The sequence below is a fragment of the Aulonocara stuartgranti genome (assembly GCF_965226115.1).
Source record: "Aulonocara stuartgranti genome assembly, chromosome: 15".
Classification (NCBI taxonomy): Eukaryota; Metazoa; Chordata; class Actinopteri; order Cichliformes; family Cichlidae; genus Aulonocara; species Aulonocara stuartgranti.
In genome coordinates, this window is record NC_138951.1 from 33,082,679 (window position 1) to 33,109,359 (window position 26,681).

The following is a 26,681-nucleotide window of genomic DNA, read 5'->3' on the forward strand; positions in this document are numbered from 1 at the left end:
ACTAACACTACAATGAAACCACAAGCCTTAAACTTACAGTAGGAATCGAGTAATAACAATGTACTTTCAGTTAAAGAGCTAAAATCAGAGCTAAAATCTTAATTATATGATGCCACTGACAAGTGACTAAAGGCAAATAATATTCCAGATTAGTCGTGGTTTTAACATTGCTTGAAATGCTTGTGTAAATAGTAGCATACATATTAAAATGGTATATCTAAGAAAACTGAAAATGAATTGCTTGGTGTTGTGGAGAGCACTGTTACTTTACAGTAAGGATGTCCTGGGTTCAAATCCAGCCTTGGTCCTTTCTGTGTGGAGTTTGTATGTTTTTCCTTGTGTTTATGTGGGCTATTAGAACAAGGTGGCATGTGTGGACCAGGGACAAGAATAATGAACTACTGGGTTGCTACTAAGCATGTAATCCCAGGGGAAAGGGGTGTCAGTTTGGCCGGCAGTCATGTGTAGGTTAAAAAAAAAATTGCGTAAAACAGGAATGAAGTTTTTTCCATCAACTGGTAGTCTTTATTAAAGATTCCGTGCCAACATACACACAAAGAACCTAACCCCTCTAAAAGCAACTGGCTTCCTTTTATACTCTACCTGATTCAGGTAATCTGGGATAGCCCAGGTCTGGGGTTAGCAAACCAAATAAGAAAAAAAAACACCTACATAAGCAAACATCAGACCACAATAAAACACATGAAAGACATACACTCAACAAAAATATAAACGCAACACCTTTGTTACTGCTCCCATTCCCCATGGGATGGACGTAGAGACCTAAAATTCATTCCAGATACACAATATAACCATCCCTCCCAAACAGTGGTCACAAATCAGTCCAAATGTGTGGCAGTGGGCACATCTGCTATATTGAGATAATCCATCCCACCTCACAGGTGTGCCACATCAGGATGCTGATCTGACATCATGAGTAGTGCACAGGTGTACCTCAGACTGCCCACAACAAAAGGCCACCCTGGAATGTGCAGTTTGAAATTGCTACATGATGATGTGTTTCCCTCTTTATGCACTGAAGCTGGCACGTTCCCTGAGTTCTTCCAGCAGGATGGTGCACCACCACATTATGGATGCCAGGTCCGAGCATTCCTAGATGAACAGTTTCCTGAAAAGTGGATTGGTCGTCGTGGGCCAGTTGAATGGCCCCCAAGGTCTCCCGATCTGACCCCCTTAGACTTTTATCTTTGGGGTCATCTGAAGGCAATTGTCTATGGTGTGAAGATATGAGATGTGCAGCACCTGAAACTACGGATATGATTCAATGCAGAGAGGTCTACAGGGAGTGCAGAATTATTAGGCAAATGAGTATTTTGTCCACATCATCCTCTTCATGCATGTTGTCTTACTCCAAGCTGTATAGGCTCGAAAGCCTACTACCAATTAAGCATATTAGGTGATGTGCATCTCTGTAATGAGAAGGGGTGTGGTCTAATGACATCAACACCCTATATCAGGTGTGCATAATTATTAGGCAACTTCCTTTCCTTTGGCAAAATGGGTCAAAAGAAGGACTTGACAGGCTCAGAAAAGTCAACAATAGTGAGATATCTTGCAGAGGGATGCAGCAGTCTCAAAATTGCAAAGCTTCAGAAGCGTGATCATCGAACAATCAAGCGTTTCATTCAAAATAGTCAACAGGGTCGCAAGAAGCATGTGGAAAAACCAAGGCGCAAAATAACTGCCCATAAACTGAGAAAAGTCAAGCGTGCAGCTGCCAAGATGCCACTTGCCACCAGTTTGGCCATATTCCAGAGCTGCAACATGACTGGAGTGCCCAAAAGCACAAGGTGTGCAATACTCAGAGACATGGCCAAGGTAAGAAAGGCTGAAAGACGACCACCACTGAACAAGACACACAAGCTGAAACGTCAAGACTGGGCCAAGAAATATCTCAAGACTGGTTTTTCTAAGGTTTCATGGACTGATGAAATGAGAGTGAGTCTTGATGGGCCAGATGGATGGGCCCGTGGCTGGATTGGTAAAGGGCAGAGAGCTCCAGTCCGACTCAGACGCCAGCAAGGTGGAGGTGGAGTACTGGTTTGGGCTGGTATCATCAAAGATGAGCTTGTGGGGCCTTTTCGGGTTGAGGATGGAGTCAAGCTCAACTCCCAGTCCTACTGCCAGTTTCTGGAAGACACCTTCTTCAAGCAGTGGTACAGGAAGAAGTCTGCATCCTTCAAGAAAAACATGATTTTCATGCAGGACAATGCTCCATCACACGCGTCCAAGTACTCCACAGCGTGGCTGGCAAGAAAGGGTATAAAAGAAGAAAAACTAATGACATGGCCACCTTGTTCACCTGATCTGAACCCCATTGAGAACCTGTGGTCCATCATCAAATGTGAGATTTACAAGGAGGGAAAACAGTACACCTCTCTGAACAGTGTCTGGGAGGCTGTGGTTTCTGCTGCACGCAATGTTGATGGTGAACAGATCAAAACACTGACAGAATCCATGGATGGCAGGCTTTTGAGTGTCCTTGCAAAGAAAGGTGGCTATATTGGTCGCTGATTTGTTTTTGTTTTGTTTTTGAATGTCAGAAATGTATATTTGTGAATGTGGAGATGTTATATTGGTTTCACTGGTAAAAATAAATAATTGAAATGGGTATATATTTGTTTTTTGTTAAGTTGCCTAATAATTATGCACAGTAATAGTCACCTGCACACACAGATATCCCCCTAAAATAGCTAAAACTGAAAACAAACTAAAAACTACTTCCAAAAACATTCAGCTTTGATATTAATGAGTTTTTTGGGTTCATTGAGAACATGGTTGTTGTTCAATAATAAAATTATTCCTCAAAAATACAACTTGCCTAATAATTCTGCACTCCCTGTATTAACACATAGTGAGTGAGAAAGGTGACTGGAAAGGAAAAACTCAATGCATCATGGGAATCCCCCGGCAGCCTACATCTATTGCAGCATAACTAAGGGAGGATTCAGGGTCACCTGGTCCAGCCCTAACTATATGCTTTAGCAAAAAAGAAAGTTTTAAGCCTAATCTTAAAAGTAGAGATAGTGTCTGTCTCCCGAATCCAAACTGGAAGCTGGTTCCACAGAAGAGGGGCCTGAAAACTGAAGGCTCTCCCTCCCATTCTACTTTTAAATACTCTAGGAACAACAAGTAGGCCTGCAGAGCGAGAGCGAAGTGCTCTAATAGGGTGATATGGTACTACAAGGTCATTAAGATAAGATGGGGCCTGATTATTTAAGACCTTGTATGTGAGGAGCAGGATTTTGAATTCAATTCTGGATTTAACAGGAAGCCAATGAAGGGAAGCCAAAACAGGAGAAATATCCTCTCTCTTTCTAGTCCCTGTCAGCACTCTTGCTGCGGCATTTTGGATTAGCTGAAGGCTTTTCAGTGAGTTTTTTGGACATCCTGATAATAATGAATTACAGTAGTCCAGCCTGGAAGTAATAAATGCATGAACTAGTTTTTCAGCGTCATTCTGAGACAGGATATTTCTAATTTTAGAGATGTTGCGCAAATGGAAGAACGCAGTCTTACATATTTGTTTAATATGTGCGTTGAAGGACATATCCTGGTCAAAAATGACTCCAAGGTTCCTCACAGCGTTACTGGAGGCCAAGGTAATGCCATCCAGAGTAAGAATCTGGTTAGATACCATACTTCTAAGCTTTTCAGGGCCGAGTACAATAACCTCAGTTTTATCTGAATTAAGAAGCAAAAATTTAGCAGCCATCCAGGTCTTTATGTCTTTAAGACATTCCTGCAGTTTAACTAATTGGTGTGTGTTATCTGGCTTCATGGACAGATAGAGCTGGGTGTCATCTGCATAGCAGTGAAAATGTATGCTATGTCTTCTAATGATGCTGCCTAAGGGAAGCATGTATAATCTAAACAGAATTGGTCCTAGCACTGAACCCTATGAGACTCCATAATTAACCTCAGTGTGTGAAGAGGACTCTCCATTTACACGCACAAATTGGAGTCTATTTGATAGATATGATACAAACCACTGCAGTGCAGTACCTGTAATACCTACAGCATGTTATAATCGCTCTAATAGGATATTATGGTCAACAGTATCGAACGCTGCACTAAGGTCTAGCAGGACAAGCACAGAAATGAGTTCACTGTCAGAGGACATAAGATCATTTGTAACCTTCACTAAAGCTGTTTCTGTGCTGTGATGAACTCTGAAACCTGACTGAAACTCTTCAAATAAACCATTCCTCTGCAGATGATCTGTTAGCTGTTTGACAACTACTCTTTCAAGGATTTTTGATATGAAAGGAAGGTTGGAGATTGGCCTATAATTAGCTAAGACTGCTGGGTCTAGAGATGGCTTTTTGAGTAAAGGTTTAACTACAGCTAGCTTGAAGGCCTGTGGTACATAGCTGATCATTAGAGATAGGTTGATCATATTTAAGATTGAAGAATTAATTAATGGCAGGACTTCTTTGAGCAGTTTTGTAGGAATGGGGTTTAAAAGACACGTTGATGGTTTGGAGGAAGTAATTATTGAAGTTAACTCAGAAAGATCAATTGGAGAAAAAGAGTCTAACTTAACATCAATGGTACTAAGAGTAGCTGTAGATCATATTACATCTGTGGGATGATTATTGGTGATTTTTCCTCTAATGATAAAAATTTTATTTGTGAAGAAGTTCATGAAGTCATTACTAGTTAACGTCAAAAGAGCTCTGACTTTTTGTCAGCCTGGCGACAGTGCTGAAGAGAAACCTGGGGTTGTTCTTATTTTCTTCAATCAGTGATGAATAGTAAGATGTTCTGGCTTTGCGGAGGGCTTTCTTATAAAGCAGCAAGCTATTTCTCCAGGCTAAATGATGATCTTCTAAATTTGTGACACGCCATTTCCTCTCCAGATTACGAGTCATCTGCTTTATGGTACGTGTTTGAGAATTATACCACGGAGTCAGGTACTTCTGATTTGAGACCTTAGTTTTCACAGGAGCTACAGTATCCAGAGTCGTACGCAGTGAGAAGGTAAAATTATTAACAAGATAATTTACCTCTGGAGTAGCGTTCAGATAGCTGCTCTGCTCTATGTTGGTACAGGGCATTGAAGATGATAACAGTGGGTGGATTATATTCTTAAACTTAGTTACAGCACTTTCAGAAAGACATCTACTGTGATAAAGTCTACTCTCCACCGCTGTGTAATCAATTAGTGTAAATGTAAATGTTATCAGGAAATGATCAGACAGGAGAGGGTTTTCAGGAAACACTGTTAAATGTTCAGTTTCTATGCCATATGTTAAAACAAGATCTAGAGTGTGATTAAAGTGGTGGGTGGGTTCTTTTACATTTTGAGAGAAACCAATTGAGTCTAATAACAAATTAAATGCCATGTTGAGGCTGTCATTTTTAGCATCTACATGGATGTTAAAATCACCCACAATAATTATTTTTATCTGAGCTCAGAACTAAATTAGATATAAAGTCTGAGAAATCAGACAGAAACTCTGTGTAAGGCCCAGGTGGACGATAGATGATAACAAGTAAGACTGGTTTCTGAGTTTCACAGCTGGGGTGGACAATGTTAAGCATCAGGATTTCAAATGAATTAAAAGTCTGTCTTGGTCTTTCATTAATTATTAGGCTGGTGTGAAAAATTGCTGCCACACCGCCCCCTCGGCCTGTGCTTCGAGATTTCTGGTAGTTAGAATGACTCGGGGGTGTTGATTCATTTAAACTAACATAATCATCCTGCTGCAACTAGGTTTCTGTAAGGCAGAGTAAATCAATTTGTTGATCAATTATTAAGTCATGTACTAACAGAGACTTGGAGGAGAGAGACCTAATATTTAATAATCCACATTTCACTGTTTTACTCTGTGGTTCAGATGTGGATACTGTATTGTTCTTTCTTTGTAATTGTTTATGTTTAAGTTGTTTGTTGCTGGTTTTTAATTTGTTTTTTGTCTTTTTGGAAGCTGACACAGTCTCTATGGAGATGGGTTTTTGGGGGGGTAGCAGGAGGAGAGAAGCTGCAGAGAGGCGTGTAAGACTGCAACTCTGCTTCCTGGTCCCAACTCTGGATAGTCATATTTTGGGGGGTTTAACAAATTTGTCCATATTTCTAGAAATGAGAGCTGCTGCATCCAAAGTGGGATGGATGCCGTCTCTCCTAACAAGACCAGGGCCCTGTTTCAGGAAGCCGGTTTAGTGGAAAAACTGAGTAAGTATACCCTGAGTTAACGAAAACTCCGGGTTTTCGGTTTCACAAAGCGAGTTCAGCTGCAGCCTGAGTGAGTCACTATGACGACACACTCCGTGAAGCTAACCTGCCCCCTAGCAGGTTTACTACAACTAACCCTGACTGTCTCCGCCCCTTTGTCGGAAACCTGACAGTAGGAAGTGTCGGACATGGCGTGCCACTTCCTTGAAGAGCCAGTAGATCGTGAAGCCCAAATTCTCCGCAGAGCTCTCCGCCGGGAGAGAGTGATCAGAGCGCGTTTGGACATTTTATCATTTCCTGATGATTTTCTGTGCGAACGTTACCGTTTCTCAGCACAATCTATAAGTTATTTGGATAACATCCTCAGGCCATATATTACGCATGTGACACATCGCGGACATGCTCTCAGTTCATTGCATATTATTTGTATTGCACTTCGGTTTTTTGCAAACGGGAGCTTTCTGTACAATATTGGTGACGCTGAGCACGTTTCCAAGGCTACCGTCTGTCGGGCAGTCAGGAATGTTACAGTTGCACTGAAACGTCTCCTGTACTCGTTTGTGGTGTTCCCCGGTCACAGACCCACAAGATTTATCAAAGAGGGATGCCACAAAATTGCAGGTATCAGGATGACCAAAACTTAATTCATGATGTGGTGATACTTGGACTACTACTTAAATTGCACATTTATTTTCAGGGTTCCCAGGCGTGATTGGCTGTACAGATGGCACTCACATTCCAATCATTGCTCCTTCAGTAAATGAAGGAGACTATGTGAACAGGAAGTCTTTCCACAGCATTAATGTACAGGTACATAGTTCCCTGTAGCATGTCAAACTAACAAATTATTTCATTATAGTAATGGATGCTAATTTGTGTTCTCTGCACTGTGAAGATCATATGTGATGCTGCCAACATTATCACAAATGTGGAAGCCAAGTGGCCAGGCTCTGTCCATGACTCACAAATATTCCGTGAATGTACACTGAGCACAAAATTTGGACATGGTGAGTTGAGAATACTTTAAAATATATAAAGACCAATTGCTTCAGGGACATTTGAACTGAAGTGTATCCTTCTGTCTTAGGAGAGTTCACTGGCTACTTGCTTGGTGATAGGGGGTATCCATGTTTACCCTATTTGCTTACCCCTTACCCTGACCCTGAACCGGGCCCACAGCAGCGATATAATCTGGCTAATTGCAGGACAAGAGCCAGAATTGAAATGACTATCGGAATGCTTAAAGCCCGGTTCCAGTGCCTTCAAAGACTCAGGGTCACCCCAGAAAGGGCATGTGACATTATTGTGGCATGTGTGATTCTTCACAACATTGCCACAATTAGAGGAGAACACTGTCCTTCTGAACCAAACATCAGCAGTGATCCAAACCATGAACATCCTGACCCTCCCACGGACATACAAGATGGAAGCGCAGTCAGAGACACCATATGTCACAATCATTTCTTTTGACCCATCACCTCAACATGTTGAAAGAAGAATAAACAGATTTTTTGTTCAACTGGCTTTATTGGTCGCCTGTATTTCCTGTACACAAAGTATTAAAAGATGTAAACCTCATAAAGTGTCTCTGTTGCTTCCTCCTCTGTAACAGCTGTCAATGTTTCTTCATTATTTTCCTGTAGTAAAGAAATAAACAACATTGCTGTTCTACTGTAAACTCATATAATCTGTGGAGTATTAAGAGTACTCATAACTGCATGTTGGTCTGGCTCAACAGGAGGCTGCACCAGATGCAGTACACCATCACCATCAACTGATAGAATATGAGGTTTATACAGGTCACTTATAACTTACAAGGGACCAAATGGCAATTAACAAACATACCAATCACCTTACACTTCATTGTCATTATGCTCTCAAAGACAACCAAGACTGAGGCAAGGCAAAATCAGTAGGAAAATAACTTCACTACAAAATAATCCATTATGGTAAAGAGTTTATCAAATGAATGAGTAGCACTGCAAAGGTGACTGTGAAGAAAGGATGTATGCACATCATGTATTATTTTGAATTTACCCCTTATGTAGGCACTTGTGTCTTGCGGGGTTATTGACTCAGAGGATGTCCCCGCAGAGATGCCTTCGGCCACAGGGCGCCCACTGTTTTGGCTGAGGGCCAACTGCTCAGCCTCTGTGAGTGGTGGTGGTGGAGGACCCCCACCTGTTTTTCGGGCCTCCGTTTTTTTTCTGTTGGCTATATTACGGGCCACATTTGAGCATACAGAGTAAGCAAATATGTACTTGTAATGTGCTCAGATAATTTCAATAAGTGCTTACAGAAGGAAAATTAATGTAGCCTCTAACTGCAATTGATTTACATCGGACAAACAGACCAAGCACTATGGCTCATAATACAATTACACCTTACCTGTTTGGACTATATTTTTATATTTCATTTTTACTTGCTGCCAGGCACGTTTGGGGCCTGTTGGGTTGCACCTGCGCTCACATCACATCACAAAATCAAATGTATAAAATAACAAATAAAATAACATATGATAAAATAACGTGTTAAATGGGTGGAAATCCCTCGATCAATGTTTATATTAACACTCACGCATTGACTCTGTCGGCTATGTTTTGCCATGCATGCTCCCTTTCTTTTGCAGCTGTGGCTGTGTTACTTTTTTCCGCGGAATTTGCATGTTATCGGCATATGCTGCCATCAGAATTTCGGCCTCAAGCGCTGTGAAATACATTGACCGCGCCTTCTTTCCCTCCGTCTCCATGGTGACTCGCTTAATCTGTGCTCCGCTTATCAGGGCTTTATGTATCCTCGTCCGCGCGCTTCACTTGGGGTTAAAGCAACTCCGCGTTGACTGAACTAATTGTTATCAGCCTTTCTGAAACCGAATATTCCGAGTTGGACAGTTCGGGGTTACTCAACCGTGAGTGTCGTTTTTCACTCTGAGTTTTCCAAACCGGCTTCCTGAAACAGGGCCCCGGTTTCCTCCAGAAGGTTTGCCAATTATCTATGAAGCCCACTTCGTTTCTGGGACACCACTCAGACAGCCAGCAATTTAAGGAGAACATGCAGCTAAACATGTCGCTCCTGGTCTGATTGGGGAGGGGACCAGAGAAAACTACAGAGTCCGACATTGTTTTGGCAAAGTTGCACACCGATTCAATATTGATTTTAGTGACCTCCGATTGGCGTAACCGGGTGTCATTACTGCCGACGTGAATTATGATTTTACTGAATTTACGTTTACCCTTAGCCAGCAGTTTTAAATTTCCTTCAATGTCGCCTGCTCTGGCCCCTGGAAGACAATTGACTATGGTCGCCGGTGTCTCTAGCTTCACATGTCTGAGAACAGAATCACCAATTACCAGAGTTTGACCCCCGGCGGGTGTGTCGCCGAGTGGGGAAAAACGGTTAGACACATGAACGGGTTGGTGGTGTACCTGGGGCTTCTGTTTAGGACTATGCTTCCTCCTCACCGTCACCCAGCCGCCCTCTTTCCCCAGCTGCTTGGGGTCTGCCGGGGAACAGCTAGCGGGGCCTACGCTATCTTCGGCTGCACCAGCTACAGGGGCCTGGCTAGCTACGGGTGAATGAAGGGTGCGAAGCCGAGTCTCCAATTCAGTAATCCTGGCCTCCAGAGCTGCAAATATGCTACATTTGTTACAGATATCATTACTGCTAAAGGAGGCTGAGGAGTAACTAAACATCTGACACAATGAGCAAGAAAGTGCAGGAGGGACAGGTGAAGTAGCCATGGTGCTAACGAGTCGGCTATGAGCTAAGCTAGCGAAACAGTACAGAGACAGTGAGTGAATACTTTGGCTATAAATTAGGTAGTGAGTACACAGAAAGTGTGCTTCGGATGAAGCACGTGAAGATTATACTATGAAAAAAGAATGTATTTAAAAGTTGTTAATTTAAATTGCTAAGCAAATAAGCTACTCAGAAACACCACTGTGTTTGAGCAGGAACAGGAAGTGATACTCTACCGCAGAGCGAGCGAACACCAAGTGACAGCGCCACCAATGGGCAGCCCATTGAACACATTTCATAAGTGGTCAGAAACTTGTAAATAACTCATGAAAGAATAAAGTTACGTTGAAACAAAGCACACCATTGTTTTTCTTGTGACATTACCAATAAGTTTGATGTGTCACATGGCCCTCTTCCTATTGAAAAAACAAAAGTTGTATCCAAGATGGCCGAGTTCTAAATGGCCACCATAGTCACCACCCATCTTGAGGAGTTTGCCTCCCTCACATATACTAATGTGCCACAAACAGGACTTTAATATCACCAACCATTCCCATTTTATTACGGTGTATCCATATAAATGGCCCACCCTGTAGTTAAAAGTTGAACTGTGAATAGTTGGTTTTTGTATTATTTGATTTATTTATTACATTTTATGTGGAGTGAATAAATAAAAGTATATTTACGGTGGACCCTTGAGACAAAGCACGTACAAACTTCAAAACACATACGAACTCTGAAGCACGTACAAACCCTGAAGCACGTACAAACTCTAAAACACGCAAAAACTCAGAAGCATGTAAAAACTCAGAAGCACGTAAAAACTCCAAAACACGTACAAAATACAACAGAAGTGTGCCAGGATGCTAGGGCGCAGTGTTGAGCTTTTGTTACCTAGTGGCTACACAAGCCAGCAAGTACCAATGACCTAGTGATGGGTCGTTCGCGAACGAAATGGCTCTTAGAGCCGGCTCTTTGACGTGAACGACGCGAGCCGGCTCCTTATCGCGAGCCGTCACGTGGGTTTTTTTTTTCTTTCTCTCAGCCTCTCTCTCGCACTTTTTTTTCCGCTTCACTCTGCACGCGAGCCTTGTGCTTTACGCTGGGCAGAGGGGGGAGGGGCGGTAGTTACACTCAGTAGCACAGGAACAGAGCCAGAGAGAGAGAAAGAGAGGCAGGGACAACAACATTAGAAAGGTATAGTAATCATCCACAACTATTTTCGGTTGCAGATGATAAAGGATTGAGAAAGTTTATTCATGCAGGTCCATATGACAGAGAATATGCATGTTCTTTTAGTTTTCATATTATAATTTATATTTAATTGTGTTGTGGTTTGCAGTGTTTTGTGTTCTTTTCACTTTAAATTTGTGAAAGGAAAAAGCTGAAAATTTAAATAGTTAAAACTTGAAATGTGAATAGTTGATTTTTGTATTATATGATTTATTTATTACATTTTATGTGGAGTGAATAAATAAAAGTATATTTACGGTGGCCCCTAGAGACAAAGCACATACAAACTTCAAATCACATACGAACTCTGAAGCATGTACAAACTCCAAAACACGTAAAAACACGTACAAACTCCAAAACACGTAAAAACACGTACAAACTCCGAAGCACGTAAAAACACGTAAAAACTCCAAAACACGTAAAAACACGTACAAACTCCAAAGCACGTAAAAACTCAGAAGCATATAAAAACTCAGAAGCACATAAAAACTCAAAACACGTACAAAAGACAACAGAAGTGCTCCAGGATGCTGGGCGCAGTGTTGAGCCTTTGTTATCTTGTGGCTACACAAGCCAGCAAGTACCAACGAGCGGATTTGGTGTGTGGTAATAACAGGTAAATGAACTTTTTTTTAAATTATTTGAATATATATATGAGTGCCTGTGTATAAATACACAAACAATACACACATGCTTTCAATTGTGTAATTTAAGTGATCTAGTAGCTCTGCTTTGGAAGTTCAGTTCATGCTAGAAATGTGTTTTGGAGTTTGTACGTGTTTTGTCTCTAGGGGCCACCGCATATATTTATATATAAACATATATAAATAAAACCACTTGTTTTTACGTTAGTAATTCCTTTTGTGCATAATTTTATATTATTGTTAATAATAAATTAATTAAAGCAACAAAACAACCTGAAGAGCCGGTTCGGAGCCGAAAGAGCCGGCTCTTTTTAGTGAGCCGAACCGAAAGAGCCGGATCTCTAAAAAGAGCCGGAAATCCCATCACTACAATGACCGGATTTGGTGCGTGGTAGTAACAGGTAAATGAACTTTTTTTTTAAATTATTTGAATATATATGAGTGCTTGTGTATAAATACACAAACCATACACATGTGCCTTCAATTGTGTAATTTAAGTGATCTAGGTAGCTCTGCTTAGGAAGTTCAGTTAACACTAGAAATGTGTTTTGGAGTTTGTATGTGCTTTGGAATTTGGATGTGCTTTGTCTCTAGGGGCCACCGCATATATTTATATATAAAATATATATAAATAAAACCTTTTTTTTTTTACATTAGTAATTCCTTTTGTACATAATTTTACATTATTGTTAATAATAAATTAATTAAAGCAACAAAACAACCTGAAGAGCTGGTTCGGAGCCGAAAGAGCTGGCTCTTTTTAGTGAGCCGAGCCGAAAGAGCCAGTTCTCTAAAAAGAGCCGGAAATCCCATCACTAATAAGTGGTGTGATTTTTTTCCCCATTTCAAATAAATTGCACTAAACATTTTAAGCAATAAGTTAAAAAAAATGCCACCAAATATGAGACAAATTAAAACTCATATGCAAATGATTATTTATCTGTCAAAAAGGCCAGTACATGACAGTGGACCCAAGCTCAGACAAAGCACAAACAGTGATAAGATCAATACATTTTACTGGAAACAAGGAAAAACGGAGGTTGAAAGGTGAGTGAGTAGTGATGTTACGTCTGACACTGAAGTCCTGAGTCCTGTGTCAAGTAAAGGGGGACGTGTCCAAACGAAGCCTGTGTTCAGGCCTGTATTGTTCTTCAGAATATTACATGACCAGAGATAAATGAGGCCAGCTTGCAAGGAGATTGTAGGCACATTATGGAGCCACCAAAAAGGTGAAAAATATCATCAGGGAGCATTTTGACATGCTATCACCTAATAATAACATAAGTCTTATATCAATCTCAGAGAGGATGATAAGTGGGTGGGGTGCATATATTTATATGATATGGGATCTTATATGGGTATTCTGCTGGTGAGCAAAGCAGTGACTTGATGATGAGAACTGTTGACACAGGTAAACCGTGGTAAGTAATGAGCAAAACACAAGATGCAATGAAGCCTGGTTACCACCATGTGATACCTGACAGACTAGGGAAGAAATGATGGCAGCGCTGGTCTCATGTACTCTACAGCCTCGCTCATTGCTGTTGATGGATGTCTGTTAGGATGCCTGGGTCATTGACCCAGAGGTTTGAGTTTATTATATTATTTATCATTTCTAGTCTTTGGTTTCTTTGTCTGTGTTCTGTCTTATGCTTTATGTCTCGGTTCCCTCTGTTGCAGTGCCTGCATGTGAGTCTGTGTCTTTAGTTCAGTCTGTGTTGTTTCCTGTTTTATTTTGAAGGTCCATGTCTGATGTTAATGGTCGTGTCCAAATTCATGGGCTGCATCCTCCTGAGGCCGCACTTGTAGACCGATTACGTCACAGCGACGTGCCGAAGGCTGTCCAAATTCGTAGACTCCTCCAAATGCAGCCAACAAATGCGTCCTCCTTTTCCCCGAATTTGAAGGATGGGTCGGGTGTGTCCTTCGTGGCCTACCATATCCCAGAATTCATAGCGCGGCCCAGCCAAACTCCAGTTTCCAACAATGGCGGCCGCTACTAAGTTTTAAAATTACTCTGGGTCACAAAATAAACTTTTAACATATTTTCAGGCGAGAAAGTAGCTGTGTAAACATCAAATATCTGCTCGGTTTATCAAGATATTGCATATTTGCAAAAGTGCTCCGACGTTTTCGGAGACGTCTGCTACCCACCAGCTCGATAGCTAGCCGGGAGCTCGAGGGTTACTGATGCGGCTGAGAACGGCACAACTCCCGGCACATCATTTTCAGATCACCGCGGACTTTCGCTGCTCGGGTTAAACGTAATATATAAGTCACTTAGACAACCTAAAACTGTTATTGTTGGGCTTTTTTCAGTGTTTTGTTTGTTCGTGAGTAAATCGTTTTGGCTGAGATTAAAGTTATTAGATTAGATTAGATAAAATAAAACTTTATTAATCCCCCGGGTGGGTTCCTCCTTGGTTTTTACACAGCTGACTAAACGTCAAACACAAAACTGATTAAACAGAAGTATGAGACAGTCGAGAATTTACGCCAGTGTCCTGTTATATTTTAGATAGCAAGGAGCAGACGGCCAGGTTTATTAAAGTCCACTGAGACAGCGGTGATGCTAATCTGAAGGCTAAACCGTCCAATTTCACGCCCGTTTACCTCTGGCCTACCCGACCTTCTGAGGACCCAGCCCACGTAGACCGCGAAGGCCGAGTCCTCAGGAGGATGCAGCCCATGAATTTGGACACGACCAAAGTATCTGGTTTTGTTTCCCCTGTTTCGTTAGGCCTGATTTGCCCCAGCTGTGTTTCCCTCCTGTTACTCATTCCCTGATTGCTCCCTCTGTGTATTTAAGCCCTGTGTTTCTCTGTGTCCATGTTACGATCTACCATTTTCTATGCTCTGTGTTCTGTCTGCTTGCCTGAGTTCATTTGAAGTCTCAATTTTGTTACCTTTTTTTGAGTTCAGCATTAAAGCTGTTTTGAGTTTACATTGTGCCTCCAAGCGTCTACACTTTGGGTCCACCATTCCTGCCTGCATACAGCCTTCACATAACAATGTCAGGTGAATAGGGTGAGATGAAGAAGGGGGGCACAAGTAAACACAAGCAGGCAGTGGAAAAACATTACAAAATCACTTGGATCCTAACATTATCTAATTTGTCAGAAGGTTCAGTTTTCATTGTTTGGGCTTTACAGGAGCAGGATTTAATCCCAGCCATTTTCTCAAAATAATTATTAGATTTCCAATTACCAGGTGGATAATATCTTGCAAAGACATTAACTAGGTTTCCTCTATGTCGGCAAATATAAAATATTATTGCTCCTTTGTACACAGCAAATCCAGCATGTCCAAATTAACACTGTCGGATTTGATTTCAACACTATTAAAGTGTCTATATGGGTCCACACCACAGAGTGTTAATTTAACTCTTTTTGGAGAGTTGGTACGTTAACTCTGATTTAGTGTTAAACACCAAATCTGTCTGGAGTTGATAATTTAACACTTGGTGTTAAGAGTTTATATATTAACTCTCAAAGAGTATTTTAGTTTAACTACGTAAGAGTTATCTTCTAATTCATTCTAAAAAGCGGGAATTTTACTGTTCTGAACTTCTAGAAATTTCTTTTGGAAATAAACATTTACTAAAAAGACGCAATGGTTTTTGAAAAACATTTATTCTGAACTGTGCACCACAATTTCAAAACATTTTCTGAAAGATGTAACAGTATACATGTTCTCACTTTCATTAGAATTTTGTTTATCAAAAGGTCTGACATAGGTGAGCTGGTAAATGCAAATAACAGCATTCTCATCACTTATTTCTTCAATACAATATGCATGTCCTTCATTCATCCCTTTGTGGAACTTCAACGCACTTCTGCTCTCCCCCATATTCCATCTTCACAAGCATATCCTGTGCAGAGATTGAATAAAAATTAGTTGACACTAATTAATGGCACAAATAATCCAGTAAACAATTGCAGCACAGTAAGAAGGAATCCTCTTTGAGCCATTACTTGTGTAAAGTATTTTCCCAAAAGACGAGGACACAGGCAACAGGTAATACTGAACTAAATGTAAAACCTCAACCTTTTTCATTTTTACCTAAACCGTGTGCACAAAACTCTGGAGGGATCTAAATGCTAACGTAGAACCCAGTCAGGACGCCTGCTACTGCTGTTTGCTCGTTTTTTTTTTTATGGGCGATCATTTTCAGGCTTCAAGTAGCACCATTATACCAACATTTCACATTCTAGACATTGTTTTAGGTGTATTTGACCAAAAGTTTGACTGAAAATTCACATGCAAGCATTTTTTCAAGGCTGTGGTATTTGCCTGCAAACAATACCTTTCAGCTAGCTAAAACAGAATATTATGCTATCACCGAGCAACATGGCTAATGCCTTTCACACAGCTTTGTCTCAACTCCAAAGAGCCACAGAAGTAAAAGCTAATAACAATTGAAACAATCTTTGAAAAAATGACTTACCAAGCATGGCAAACAACTCAAATATGTAGAGCAAAATGTTCTGAAACTGCTTCACTTCAGCTTCGATTGGAGCCTATGGTGCTGGGGCTCGGAGTCTGTGAATTTACTCTATTGGTGTCATAGCCCCTGTAGGAGTTAAGAGTTAAGAGGTCAAGAGTTAATGTTTCCATTGTAATACCTCCAGATTTGACAGAGAAACACTCATTTTTAACACTCGATTTTAACTACTAGCATTTTACACCTCAGAGTTACATTAAAAGAATGTGACTCTGCTTAGAGTAAAATTAACTCTACTTTTGCAAGAAGACTATTAACACCAAAACATTTAACACTTTTGAATTTGCTTTGCTGTGTAACAGCTGTAATCTGTAGTGTGTGTGTGTGTGTGTGTGTGTTTAACAGGGACTTCACTGTTTAAACACAAATATAGAATGTGTAAACATAGAATTTGTACAGAATATATTGTACTGGACATAGCCATTTGTATTTCAAATGGCTTTGGCCGGCAATATACCTGCTTTGAAAATGCAATACTCCTTTCACAAAGATTATCTTAGCACACTAGAACCACTTTTATATCATTATAAATGTCCTATTTTGAGAGATCAAGCCAAGTCTAAAGCCTATGTTCAGACAGGAGTGATGCAGCTGGTTATACAGCTAGATAGGGCCCTTCAACTCTCTCCTCTTGAATCTCCTTTATTGTCTTCACTTGTAGTGAAAGCCTTCCAAACTGAGCTGGATAGTGTAAGGTAGAGCGATGAGTAGTGGCAGAAAAAATAAGAGGATACTGTTGCCTTGTCTTCAATAACTGCTAATTCATTCGTCAAACATGGAGGAAGTCTAATCAGTCTTGCAGGATCACCCGTGGATTCTGTTCTGTTTCCAACAGCAGCATCTGCTCCAGCTGTACAAAGCACAGCACCCTCTTCAGCATTGCTCTCTACTGTCTGGGCAGAAAAACAAGTGCTACCGGTGCCCTCTTTTCCCCTTAATCCTGTCAAAACACTATGTAATTATGTTTTCAAAGTTCCAATTTGAGAAAAGAGGCTCATGTTTATTCCTGTCTTTCAAGTCCCAGCTGCACTACTAATGTCTTGTAAAACTCATGAATTGCTAATATAAATAATGCCTCGAATGATACTAAAGTACACCAATCCTGAGAGAGCAGCTGAATGTTGCAGACTAAAGTCTATTTTGGTCTCAAAAGTATAATAACACTAACACTAAATTGTCACATTTGTGACAAAATCAAAGAGAATTATCACCTTATTATGAAATTTTTTCTTACTCTTAGTTTTACACCCCAAAATATCGAAAGGATGAAGCTAGTAAACAATCTAGGCCACAAAAGTGAGGGATGTACCGATCTATATCAAATGTTGATCTAGACTCAAAAACCTAAACTGGATTTTGTGAAACAAAGCTGATCTACAGATTGATCTGTTCCATTAAGTTACTTGTTATTAGCACACCACATAGTACCTAGTGGGAGACATAACATATCCTGGGGAAATCCGACACCAACGACGTTTGCGTTTATTTTCTGGTCAAATGAGATAACATAAGTTTTAGATGTTTTAGAATAGAATAGAATAGAATTCAACTTTATTGTCATTGCACATGCACAGGTACAGGGCAACGAAATGCAGTTTGCATCCATCCAGAAGTGCTTAGTGATATAGATATATTACAATATATATTAGCAATAATATAGATATGTAAGTATATTACAGAAATGGGTTTTCTGGCTATTGGTAATCAGCCATTTGCTATAATCAACTTTGTCTGCCCACAGTCTTCCTAATGTTTTAGTGCTGATGAGCTAAAAATTAATTCCTTCTTAAAGTATTTGCTCTCAGTCTGATAGATTGACTTTTGCTTTTTCAGACATTTAATCTTTCACATGGAATAATATCTCTTTGGACCCAATATTGAGATCGAGTGGAAAAACTGGCAAATACAAGTTCAATGTTATGTAGTAAAGACTTTGACGTTTAAGCTGAAATGAAAAAAGTGCAAATATTATCCTCCTTAGACCCAGGCTATTCATTTACGTCCTCGTTTTTTGTTTTTTTTTAAATTGTTTTTATTGGGGTTTTTTACAATTTTTTTTCAGCAATAACAGGAAAAGAAAAAGAACACAAACTTAAACTCCTCCACTCGGGGAAAGAACTCGTCCCTGATCCGGAGAGGGTACTCCACCCTTTTCTGGCTGAGGACCATGGCCTCAGAGTTGGAGGTGCTGCTTCTGATTCCCACCACTTCACACGCAGCTGCAAACCATTCCAAAGTGAGCTGGAGGCCACCAACCGATGAAGCCAAGATTCTGAGACCACCCAACTTAAAGCTGTGGTGGGGCGTGGTCTGCGGTGCCGTGCGGACTCGCCTGCACGACATTTCGCAATCACGCCCACCGTGTTAAAACACGGGGTTGGTGGTTGTTGTGGTGGTGTGACAAATGTTGAATAAAGATGGCTCAAAACACAGATCTGTGGTCCCGCCATGCCTTAATTCCACCACAAAAGCCTTCCGCCACTAGGTGTAGCCCGAACCATCTCAACTGGCTCCTTTCGATATGGATGTGCAGCTGCTCTACTCTTAGCCCCTCGCGGATGGCCGAACTTCTCTCCCTATCCCTTAAGGAGAGGCCAGCCACCCTTCAGGGAAAGCTCACTTCTGCCACTTGTATCTGCGATCCTGTTCTTTCAGTCACTACCCACCATGCACCCTCAAGTATCCTCAAGAGGATAAAGAACTGGTCCACGACCAGAATGAAAACCGCATTGTTCCTCCTGTATCCGAGGTTTGAATAATGGACGAACTCTCCTTTCTAGCACCCTGGCATAGAATTTCTCAGGGAGGCTGAGATACAGGGGCTGTGATCCCCTGTAGTTGGAACACATCCTCCAGTCACCCTTTTTAAAGGTGGGAACCACAACCCTGGTCTGCCAATGCAGAGGTTCTATGATTCTCCATGCAACATCAACCAAGACAGCCCTAAAACAGCCCTAAAACATCCATCAACCGCAGGGGCTTAACACCAAGTAGATGTTTTACTGCCCCAGTGACCTTGCTAGATGTAGCCAGATGGGCTACTCGCGCCTCTCTCTCTCTCTCTCTCTCTCTCTCTCTCTCTCTCTCTCTCTCTCTTGCGCTCGTTCTCATCACTGCACAACTAGGTTAATTGGGAACCCACCTGCACATTGATTGCAGGGTGGTGCTAAGCCGGTGTTTTGTTGGATCATTCCTCCCGTGCATTCAGCGCAAAGCAGCAGTAAATGCTGGCACATTGCGACGGACTGATCAGCAAGAGCAGATTATATGACAGGTACGCGCTCGCTTAACCTTAGATTCCCTCAGAGTACTGGAATTTGTGTTAATATAGTTTTTGCGGCCTGTTGTAGTGTGGCAGTTTGTTTTATTCCGACGTTGTGGAGAGAGGTGCTCGTGTTATCCCCACCAGCTGAGAGTATAGCGCCTCTGGTCCTGGGGTAAGCCGTTAAAACTACTTTTATTAGCATTTATAGCTATAAGAGTTTAAGGTTACATTTATCTGTTGTTTTAGGGTTTGACTGCTGTATTCACCTCTCCGTGGCAAATCGCCCAACCTAAATTGGAAGAGTGAAACGCCTTCCCAGCCGCTGTTGTGAGGACTCCTCCTCAGTGGAGCCTGCTGTCTTGTCTTGTTTTGTCTTGTTTTAGCTTGTCTTATCTTGTTTTTATTAAGTAGGCTTACCTTTTTCTGGTTCGCCTGGTTTTATTCTATTTTATTCTGGACTGTTGCTCGTACCCACGCTTCTGTGATCGGGTTGAAGCGACCCTCTGCCCGAGTGTCGTGCTGGGACTCTAAATCGCCTGGGTTGCCAGTCTCAGCCGGTGGGGAGCCAGACCGGCCTGCGACTGAGAATAATTACTACCAGCACGAGTGGTAGTTTGACCCGTGGGGTATAACCCTTCCTGTGTGCGTGTGTGTGATTTCTTTTATTAAAGTTATTAAAGTGTGTTTTAGTTTTTTTATGATCTGTAGCGAGCCTGGCGCTCAGTGTCCTTTTATTCGTTTAACATATTTTTCTATGTTTTATTTCAGTGAACGGAGGACGTGCCAGTGGCCCTGGGACCTCAGGTGGTGGGTCGTTTTCACACTTTCTTTTGTACAGCACCGGGTGGGCTGCAGTGATTCTTTTTTTTTGTGTGATTTTTTTTTATTTGGTTCACCGGCTGCTGGTAAGTCCAAGTTCCATGATTGTTTTATTTTCACTTTAGGACACTGTCAACAATGACGCTACATCTTGATTTTTAATATTTTATTTATTTTTACTATAAATAAAACTGTTTTAATATTGGAGCCAACCTGCCTCAGTGTGCATCCTTGAATCTGTGCGGTCTCCTTTTATTCCTTTTATCTATTTTTCTTAAATATATTTCCTGGGGGTGAAATTCCCCTAGGTGGCGTTGTCCTTTTATTTCCTTTTATCTAACCCCGCCGACCACTTGGTCACATTCCTACTGCTCGACAATCTTCTCAGTCCAATTCAGCAGCGCTCCACCCACACTAAACAGTGCATGTAGAGCATAGCTTTCTCCTCCTAAGTCAACCTACGGTTTGCCAGAATCTCTTCGAGGCAGTCCAAAAGTCTTTTTCCATGGCCTCTCTGAACTCCTCGCACACTCAAGTTTTTGCTTCAGCCACTGCCCAAGCTGCGTTCCGCTTGGCCTACTGGTATCTATCAGATGCCTACGAAGTCCCACGGACTAACCAAGCCCAATAGGACTCCTTCTTCAGCCTTCTGGCTCCCTTCACCTCTGGTGTCCACCATTTGGTTCAGGGGTTATCACCACTACAGGCACCAAACACTTTGCAGCCACGGCTTCGGCAATGGAGATGCTGAACATGGTCTATTCAGACTCAATGTCCCCAGTCTCCCTTGGAATGCTGTGGAAGCCCTGCCGGAGGTGTGCGTTGAAGATTACGCAGACCGGGGCCTCTGCTAGGCATTCCCAGCACACCCTCACTATACGTTGATATGCACCAGGTCTTTCCAGCATCCTCCCCCGCCACTTGATCAAAATCTTTTTTTTTCTTTTTTGCCTGTCTCGTTTGGCTCTTTTGCCATCAGAATTATTGTCTAAAGGCGAGGAAAGATGCCCAACGGATTTACTTTACCAAATTGACCATCCCAGCCTTGCCATAATGGTCCATTTGATTCACCTTTTATTGTTTATTTTATTTTTCATTTGCTGAATACGGGACAGACTTGACTGGGGGAAAGAAGGGGAGAAAGAAAGAGGGAAAGAGAAACAGCTGAGAAGAGGGACGGGGGAGCAGGGCAAAAAACAAAAACCAACATAATAAGCAGAGAAAAAAAATGCATATATCATATCGATCACCTGGATCACCTGTTGTGAAAGAAAAAAGAAAACAAGCAGAAGAGAACGAGAGTAATAGAATAAACAACATCACAATGATATATGGGAATATGACAGTAAATACTAAATATTAAACATTATTGTGCAGCACGTAAGATTGACAGCACACAATGTGCTTTGAGGTAGGAGTCAAAAAGGGTGTAGTTTGTGTGTGTGAGTACCCGTGTGTACACCTGTGAGCATGGACGCGCTTGTTTTTAAAAGGTTCCTTCATGTAATGATCTGCTAGAGGGTGTGGGGGAGCCACAGCCCCATCCTCCAGGGCATGAAGCAGGTATGGAGGAGATCAAAACTCCAGACATCCAGAGGCCCCCAGAACACAAGAGACCAAGGAAGACCAACAGAGGGGCAGCCGCGCCACTGTCCCAGAAGGAGCTGAGGAGAGTCCCAGATGAGTGATCACTCAGCAGCCGCGGAGCAGAAGCCAGGGGGGGTTGCAGTGACGCGCCCGTGAGCTCCGCCGGCAGCGAGCTGCGCCTGAGTGACCGAGGATTTATTTATTTATTTATTATCAATTTATAGTGGGGTGCCCCCGGCCCCTTGGCCTGGGGCACCCCACCTCCGGAGTGGCCCGAGCGAGCCCCAGGCCCCGATAAGCGGCCGCCAAGGAGTGAGCCGGTGTGTACCCGGACGCCCATCCCTGGACACAAAGAACCACCAACATCTGAGGGAGTCCGCCACCGGCAGGGGAAGTGGTGGGGGGAGAAAGGCCTCCAAACCTTGGAGGGCCTGAGATGTCCCCAGAGAGGTGGCGTCTGATACCCAACCTGACATATAGACACAGACATACAGGCACACACAGACACAAACATCCATTCCCACCCTCATGCTCTCATATGCACTTACTCCACACTCAACCAACGTGGAGACAGACATAAAGAGACGCTGTACACACGATCACACTCCTCAAGCGTACTCTAAGAACCGGGTCTAGGTACTCTTGCCCCTGGAGGGGGGAACTGCACCCAGACCCAGGTGGTGTGACCCTTTTCCCTGTGGTGGGGAAAAGCAGACCGCCCCGACTCCGCAGCAGCAGGGAGGCCCCACATTCCAGACCCCAGTCAGACGGCCAACTCCTCCTCCTAGCCCCCTGCTCCAGCAGGCCGCAGAGAACGGGGGTGAGAGAAGACTCCAAACCTCCCTCCACCCGCTCATTGTAGTGTTGATGCATGTGTGTTCTAAGGTGCATTTAAAACCCAGGAGGGCATGGAGCTACCTGCCAGAGAGCAGCAGGTAAGCGCAAAGCCCCTCCTGCTAGCCCTCAATGTCTACGTGTATTTAAAATTGAGAGGTGGGCAACGATGCCAGGGGTGGGGTGTACACCCTGATGGTAATTTGGATTCCGTGTAGCGTGCCCACCCCCAAGATCCTATATGTATGTGTAATGAGAGTGTGAGTAATGTGAATGTCTAAGTTGTGGGATAAAATTGAGGCAGAGGCAGCTAGAAGGGGACAGAGGGGGGGATGCCTCCTCTGCACCCTGGTGACACACCCCTACTCCAAGGCCCTGCGTGTGTGGGTGTGGTGGAGCGGGAAGAGGGAGGCAGCTGGCGATGGGGAGGGAAGGAAGGGAGGGGCAAGTGACCCCTCCCTGGGGCCAGCTCCCCCGCTGACCCCAGTAGGCACCCCCATACTCCGCGACCCGCCAGGGAAAGGGGGCTCAGGCCCATCCGGGCCGGGGCCCAGTGCAGCAGCGCCGCCCGGCCCCACAGAGCCCGGGACAGTCCACCCAACCCCACTACAGAGAAAACTGCACCCACCCCATCATCCACTCATCTTCCAGACTACATAAGACAATAGACGCCCAGGCTGCGATCTTCCTCCACCTCTCCTGTATCTCCCCCTCCTGCAGAGAGAGTTCCTGAAAGCTCCTGCAAGATGTGACAACCTCCCTCACCACTTGAAGAGCCCCCCAGGTGGCTCGACGCACCGGCGGCACCCTGCGCCAGGGCTGGGCCTTCATACACCCACCCGCCCACAACCCTGGCAACTACCAACCAGGACCCAAGCCCCCGAGGCCTGGCCAGGGCCCCAGCCCAGAGCCGGAGCGCCCCCAGAACCTCACGCCCATCCCGGACCCACCCAGGGGCAGCTACCAGGTCAGTAACCCACGTCCATCAGCACAGACCCTCCCCTAGCCCCGCTGCACGCATCCACAAGGAAACCGTCACCTAAGAGCCAACAGAGCCCCTAATTGGCCATGACCGCTACCCCGGGTTGAGCCCCCCAAGGAAGATGCCCCCAGGGAACCCCCCGACGCCCTAAGCCTGTCCCTACCCCCACACCAATCACAACAGTGAAGGCGGGACCAAACTATGACACCCCTCCCCCCCCCCCACTAGGTGATGGAGCTGATCAAAGGAGCCCAGAGCAATTGATCTGATGTGGTGGCAGAGGCTGTATCAAGACTAATGTAATCTAATAGATAATTTCTATATTGGTTAGAATTAAGTTTATTTTTATTTTTCCAGTTCATGAGGACTGTTTTCTTGGCTATGCATAGGGCAGTGAAAACCATATGGGCTATATTCTTTTCTGAAGTGACATTATCTAAGCTGCCCAACAAACACACTAAGGGGGAAGTTGGAATGTTACATTTCAGACACTTCGATAAGTCCTCACATATCTCGCGCCAAAACTTCTGCACTGGTGGACAGAACCAAAGAGCGTGAATGTAATTGTCCAGTGAATTGGTTTGGCAGTGTGAGCAGTTGTTGGTAGACGTAAAGCCCATCTTGAACATCCGATGACCTGTATAGTGCACTCTATGTAATATTTTGTATTGAATTAATTGAAGACTGGGATTTCTGATTAGATGAAAGGTTTTTAAGCAAATCTGAGACCAGAAGTTTTGGTCTAAGTTAACTGATAAATCCGCTTCCCATTATGCAATAGGAAGTGATATTGATTCATCTGTTTTAGAAAGCATTCTGTATATTTTGGATAGTAATTTGGGGGTTTTAAGAGTAAGAAATTGACCCACACTTGGTGGTGTTTGTAGTTCAACTTGACCCAGTTTAAATTTCTTTTTTACTATGGATTTAATTTGTTGATATTCTAAAAATCTTTTCTTGTTGGTCCCATATTGTGTAACTAGTCTGTCAAATGAAATAAATTCTGTTCCTTCTAGTATATGTTCTAAATATTTGATTCCTTTACCACTTCAATCTGAAAAGTTTATCATATTATTGTTTTGTAATATGTCAGGGTTGTTCCAGATAGGTGTACGTTTGCATGGGATTAATGAAGACTCCGTCAATTTTAGAAACTCCCACCATGCTGTCAGAGAAGTGCTGATGTTGATGCTTTTAAAGCATTCATGTCGTTGGATGGTAGATCTGAAATCTCTAGATTATTGCAAAGTGCTTGTTCTACATCTAGCCAAGGTTCATCTAAGAGGGTACAGTGGGGCAAAAAAGTATTTAGTCAGCCACCGATTGTGCAAGTTCCCCCACTTAAAATGATGACAGAGGTCAGTAATTTGCACCAGAGGTACACTTCAACTGTGAGAGACAGAATGTGAAAAAAAAAAAAAAATCCATGAATTCACATGGTAGGATTTGTAAAGAATTTATTCGTAAATCAGGGTGGAAAATAAGTATTTGGTCACCTCAAACAAGGAAAATCTCTGGCTCTCACAGACCTGTAACGTCTTCTGTAAGAAGCTTTTCTGTCCCCCACTCGTCACCTGTATGAATGGCACCTGTTTGAACTCATCATCATCTGTATAAAAGACACCTGTCCACAGCCTCAAACAGTCAGACTCCAAACTCCGCCATGGCCAAGACCAAAGAGCTTTCGAAGGACACCAGGAAAAGTATTGTAGACCTGCACCAGACTGGGAAGAGTGAATCTAAAATAGGCAAGCAGCTTGGTGTGAAAAAAATCAACTGTGGGAGCAATCATCAGAAAATGGAAGACATACAAGACCACTGATCATCTCCCTCGATCTGGGGCTCCACGCAAGATCTCATCCCGTGGGGTCAAAATGATCATGAGAACGGTGAGCAAAGATCCCAGAACCACACGGGGGGACCTGGTGAATGACCTGCAGAGAGCTGGGACCAAAGTAACAAAGGTCACCATCAGTAACACACTACAACGGCAGGGAATCAAATCCCGCAGTGCCAGACGTGTTCCGCTGCTGAAGCCAGTGCATGTCCAGGCCCGTCTGAAGTTTGCCAGAGAGCACATGGATGATACAGCAGAGGATTGGGAGAATGTCATGTGGTCAGATGAAACCAAAGTAGAACTTTTTGGTATAAACTCAACTCGTCGTGTTTGGAGGAAGAAGAATACTGAGTTGCATCCCAAGAACACCATACCTACTGTGAAGCATGGGGGTGGAAACATCATGCTATGGGGCTGTTTTTCTGCCAAGGGGACAGGACGACTGATCCGTGTTAAGGACAGAATGAATGGGGCCATGTATCGTGAGATTTTGAGCCAAAACCTCCTTCCATCAGTGAGAACTTTGAAGATGAAACGAGGCTGGTCTTCCAACATGACAATGATCCAAAACACACCGCCCGGGCAACAAAGGAGTGGCTCCGTAAGAAGCATTTGAAAGTCCTGGAGTGGCCTAGCCAGTCTCCAGACCTCAACCCCATAGAAAATCTGTGGTGGGAGTTGAAAGTCTGTGTTGCTCGGCGACAGCCCCAAAACATCACTGCTCTCGAGAAGATCTGCATGGAGGAATGGGCCAAAATACCAGCTACTGTGTGTGCAAACCTGGTAAAGACCTATAGTAAACGTTTGACCTCTGTTATTGCCAACAAAGGTTATGTTACAAATTATTGAGTTGTAATTTTGTTATTGACCAAATACTTATTTTCCAACCTGATTTACGAATAAATTCTTTACAAATCCTACCATGTGGATTCATGGATTTTTTTTTTTTTTTTCACATTCTGTCTCTCACAGTTGAAGTGTACCTCTGGTGCAAATTACTGACCTCTGTCATCATTTTAAGTGGGGGAACTTGCACAAT

General features: G+C 43.0%; 1 long non-coding RNA gene across 1 annotated transcript; it reads right to left on the bottom strand.

The window, feature by feature from the left end:
- Positions 1 to 15,427: 15,427 nt before the first annotated feature.
- Positions 15,428 to 17,784, bottom strand: LOC309689175. Its single transcript, XR_014271295.1, has 2 exons — positions 16,262 to 17,784; positions 15,428 to 15,685 (listed from the first exon to the last, which is right to left on the bottom strand). It is a non-coding gene; the product is annotated as an uncharacterized lncRNA (long non-coding RNA).
- Between the last annotated feature and the right edge of the window lie 8,897 nt (positions 17,785 to 26,681).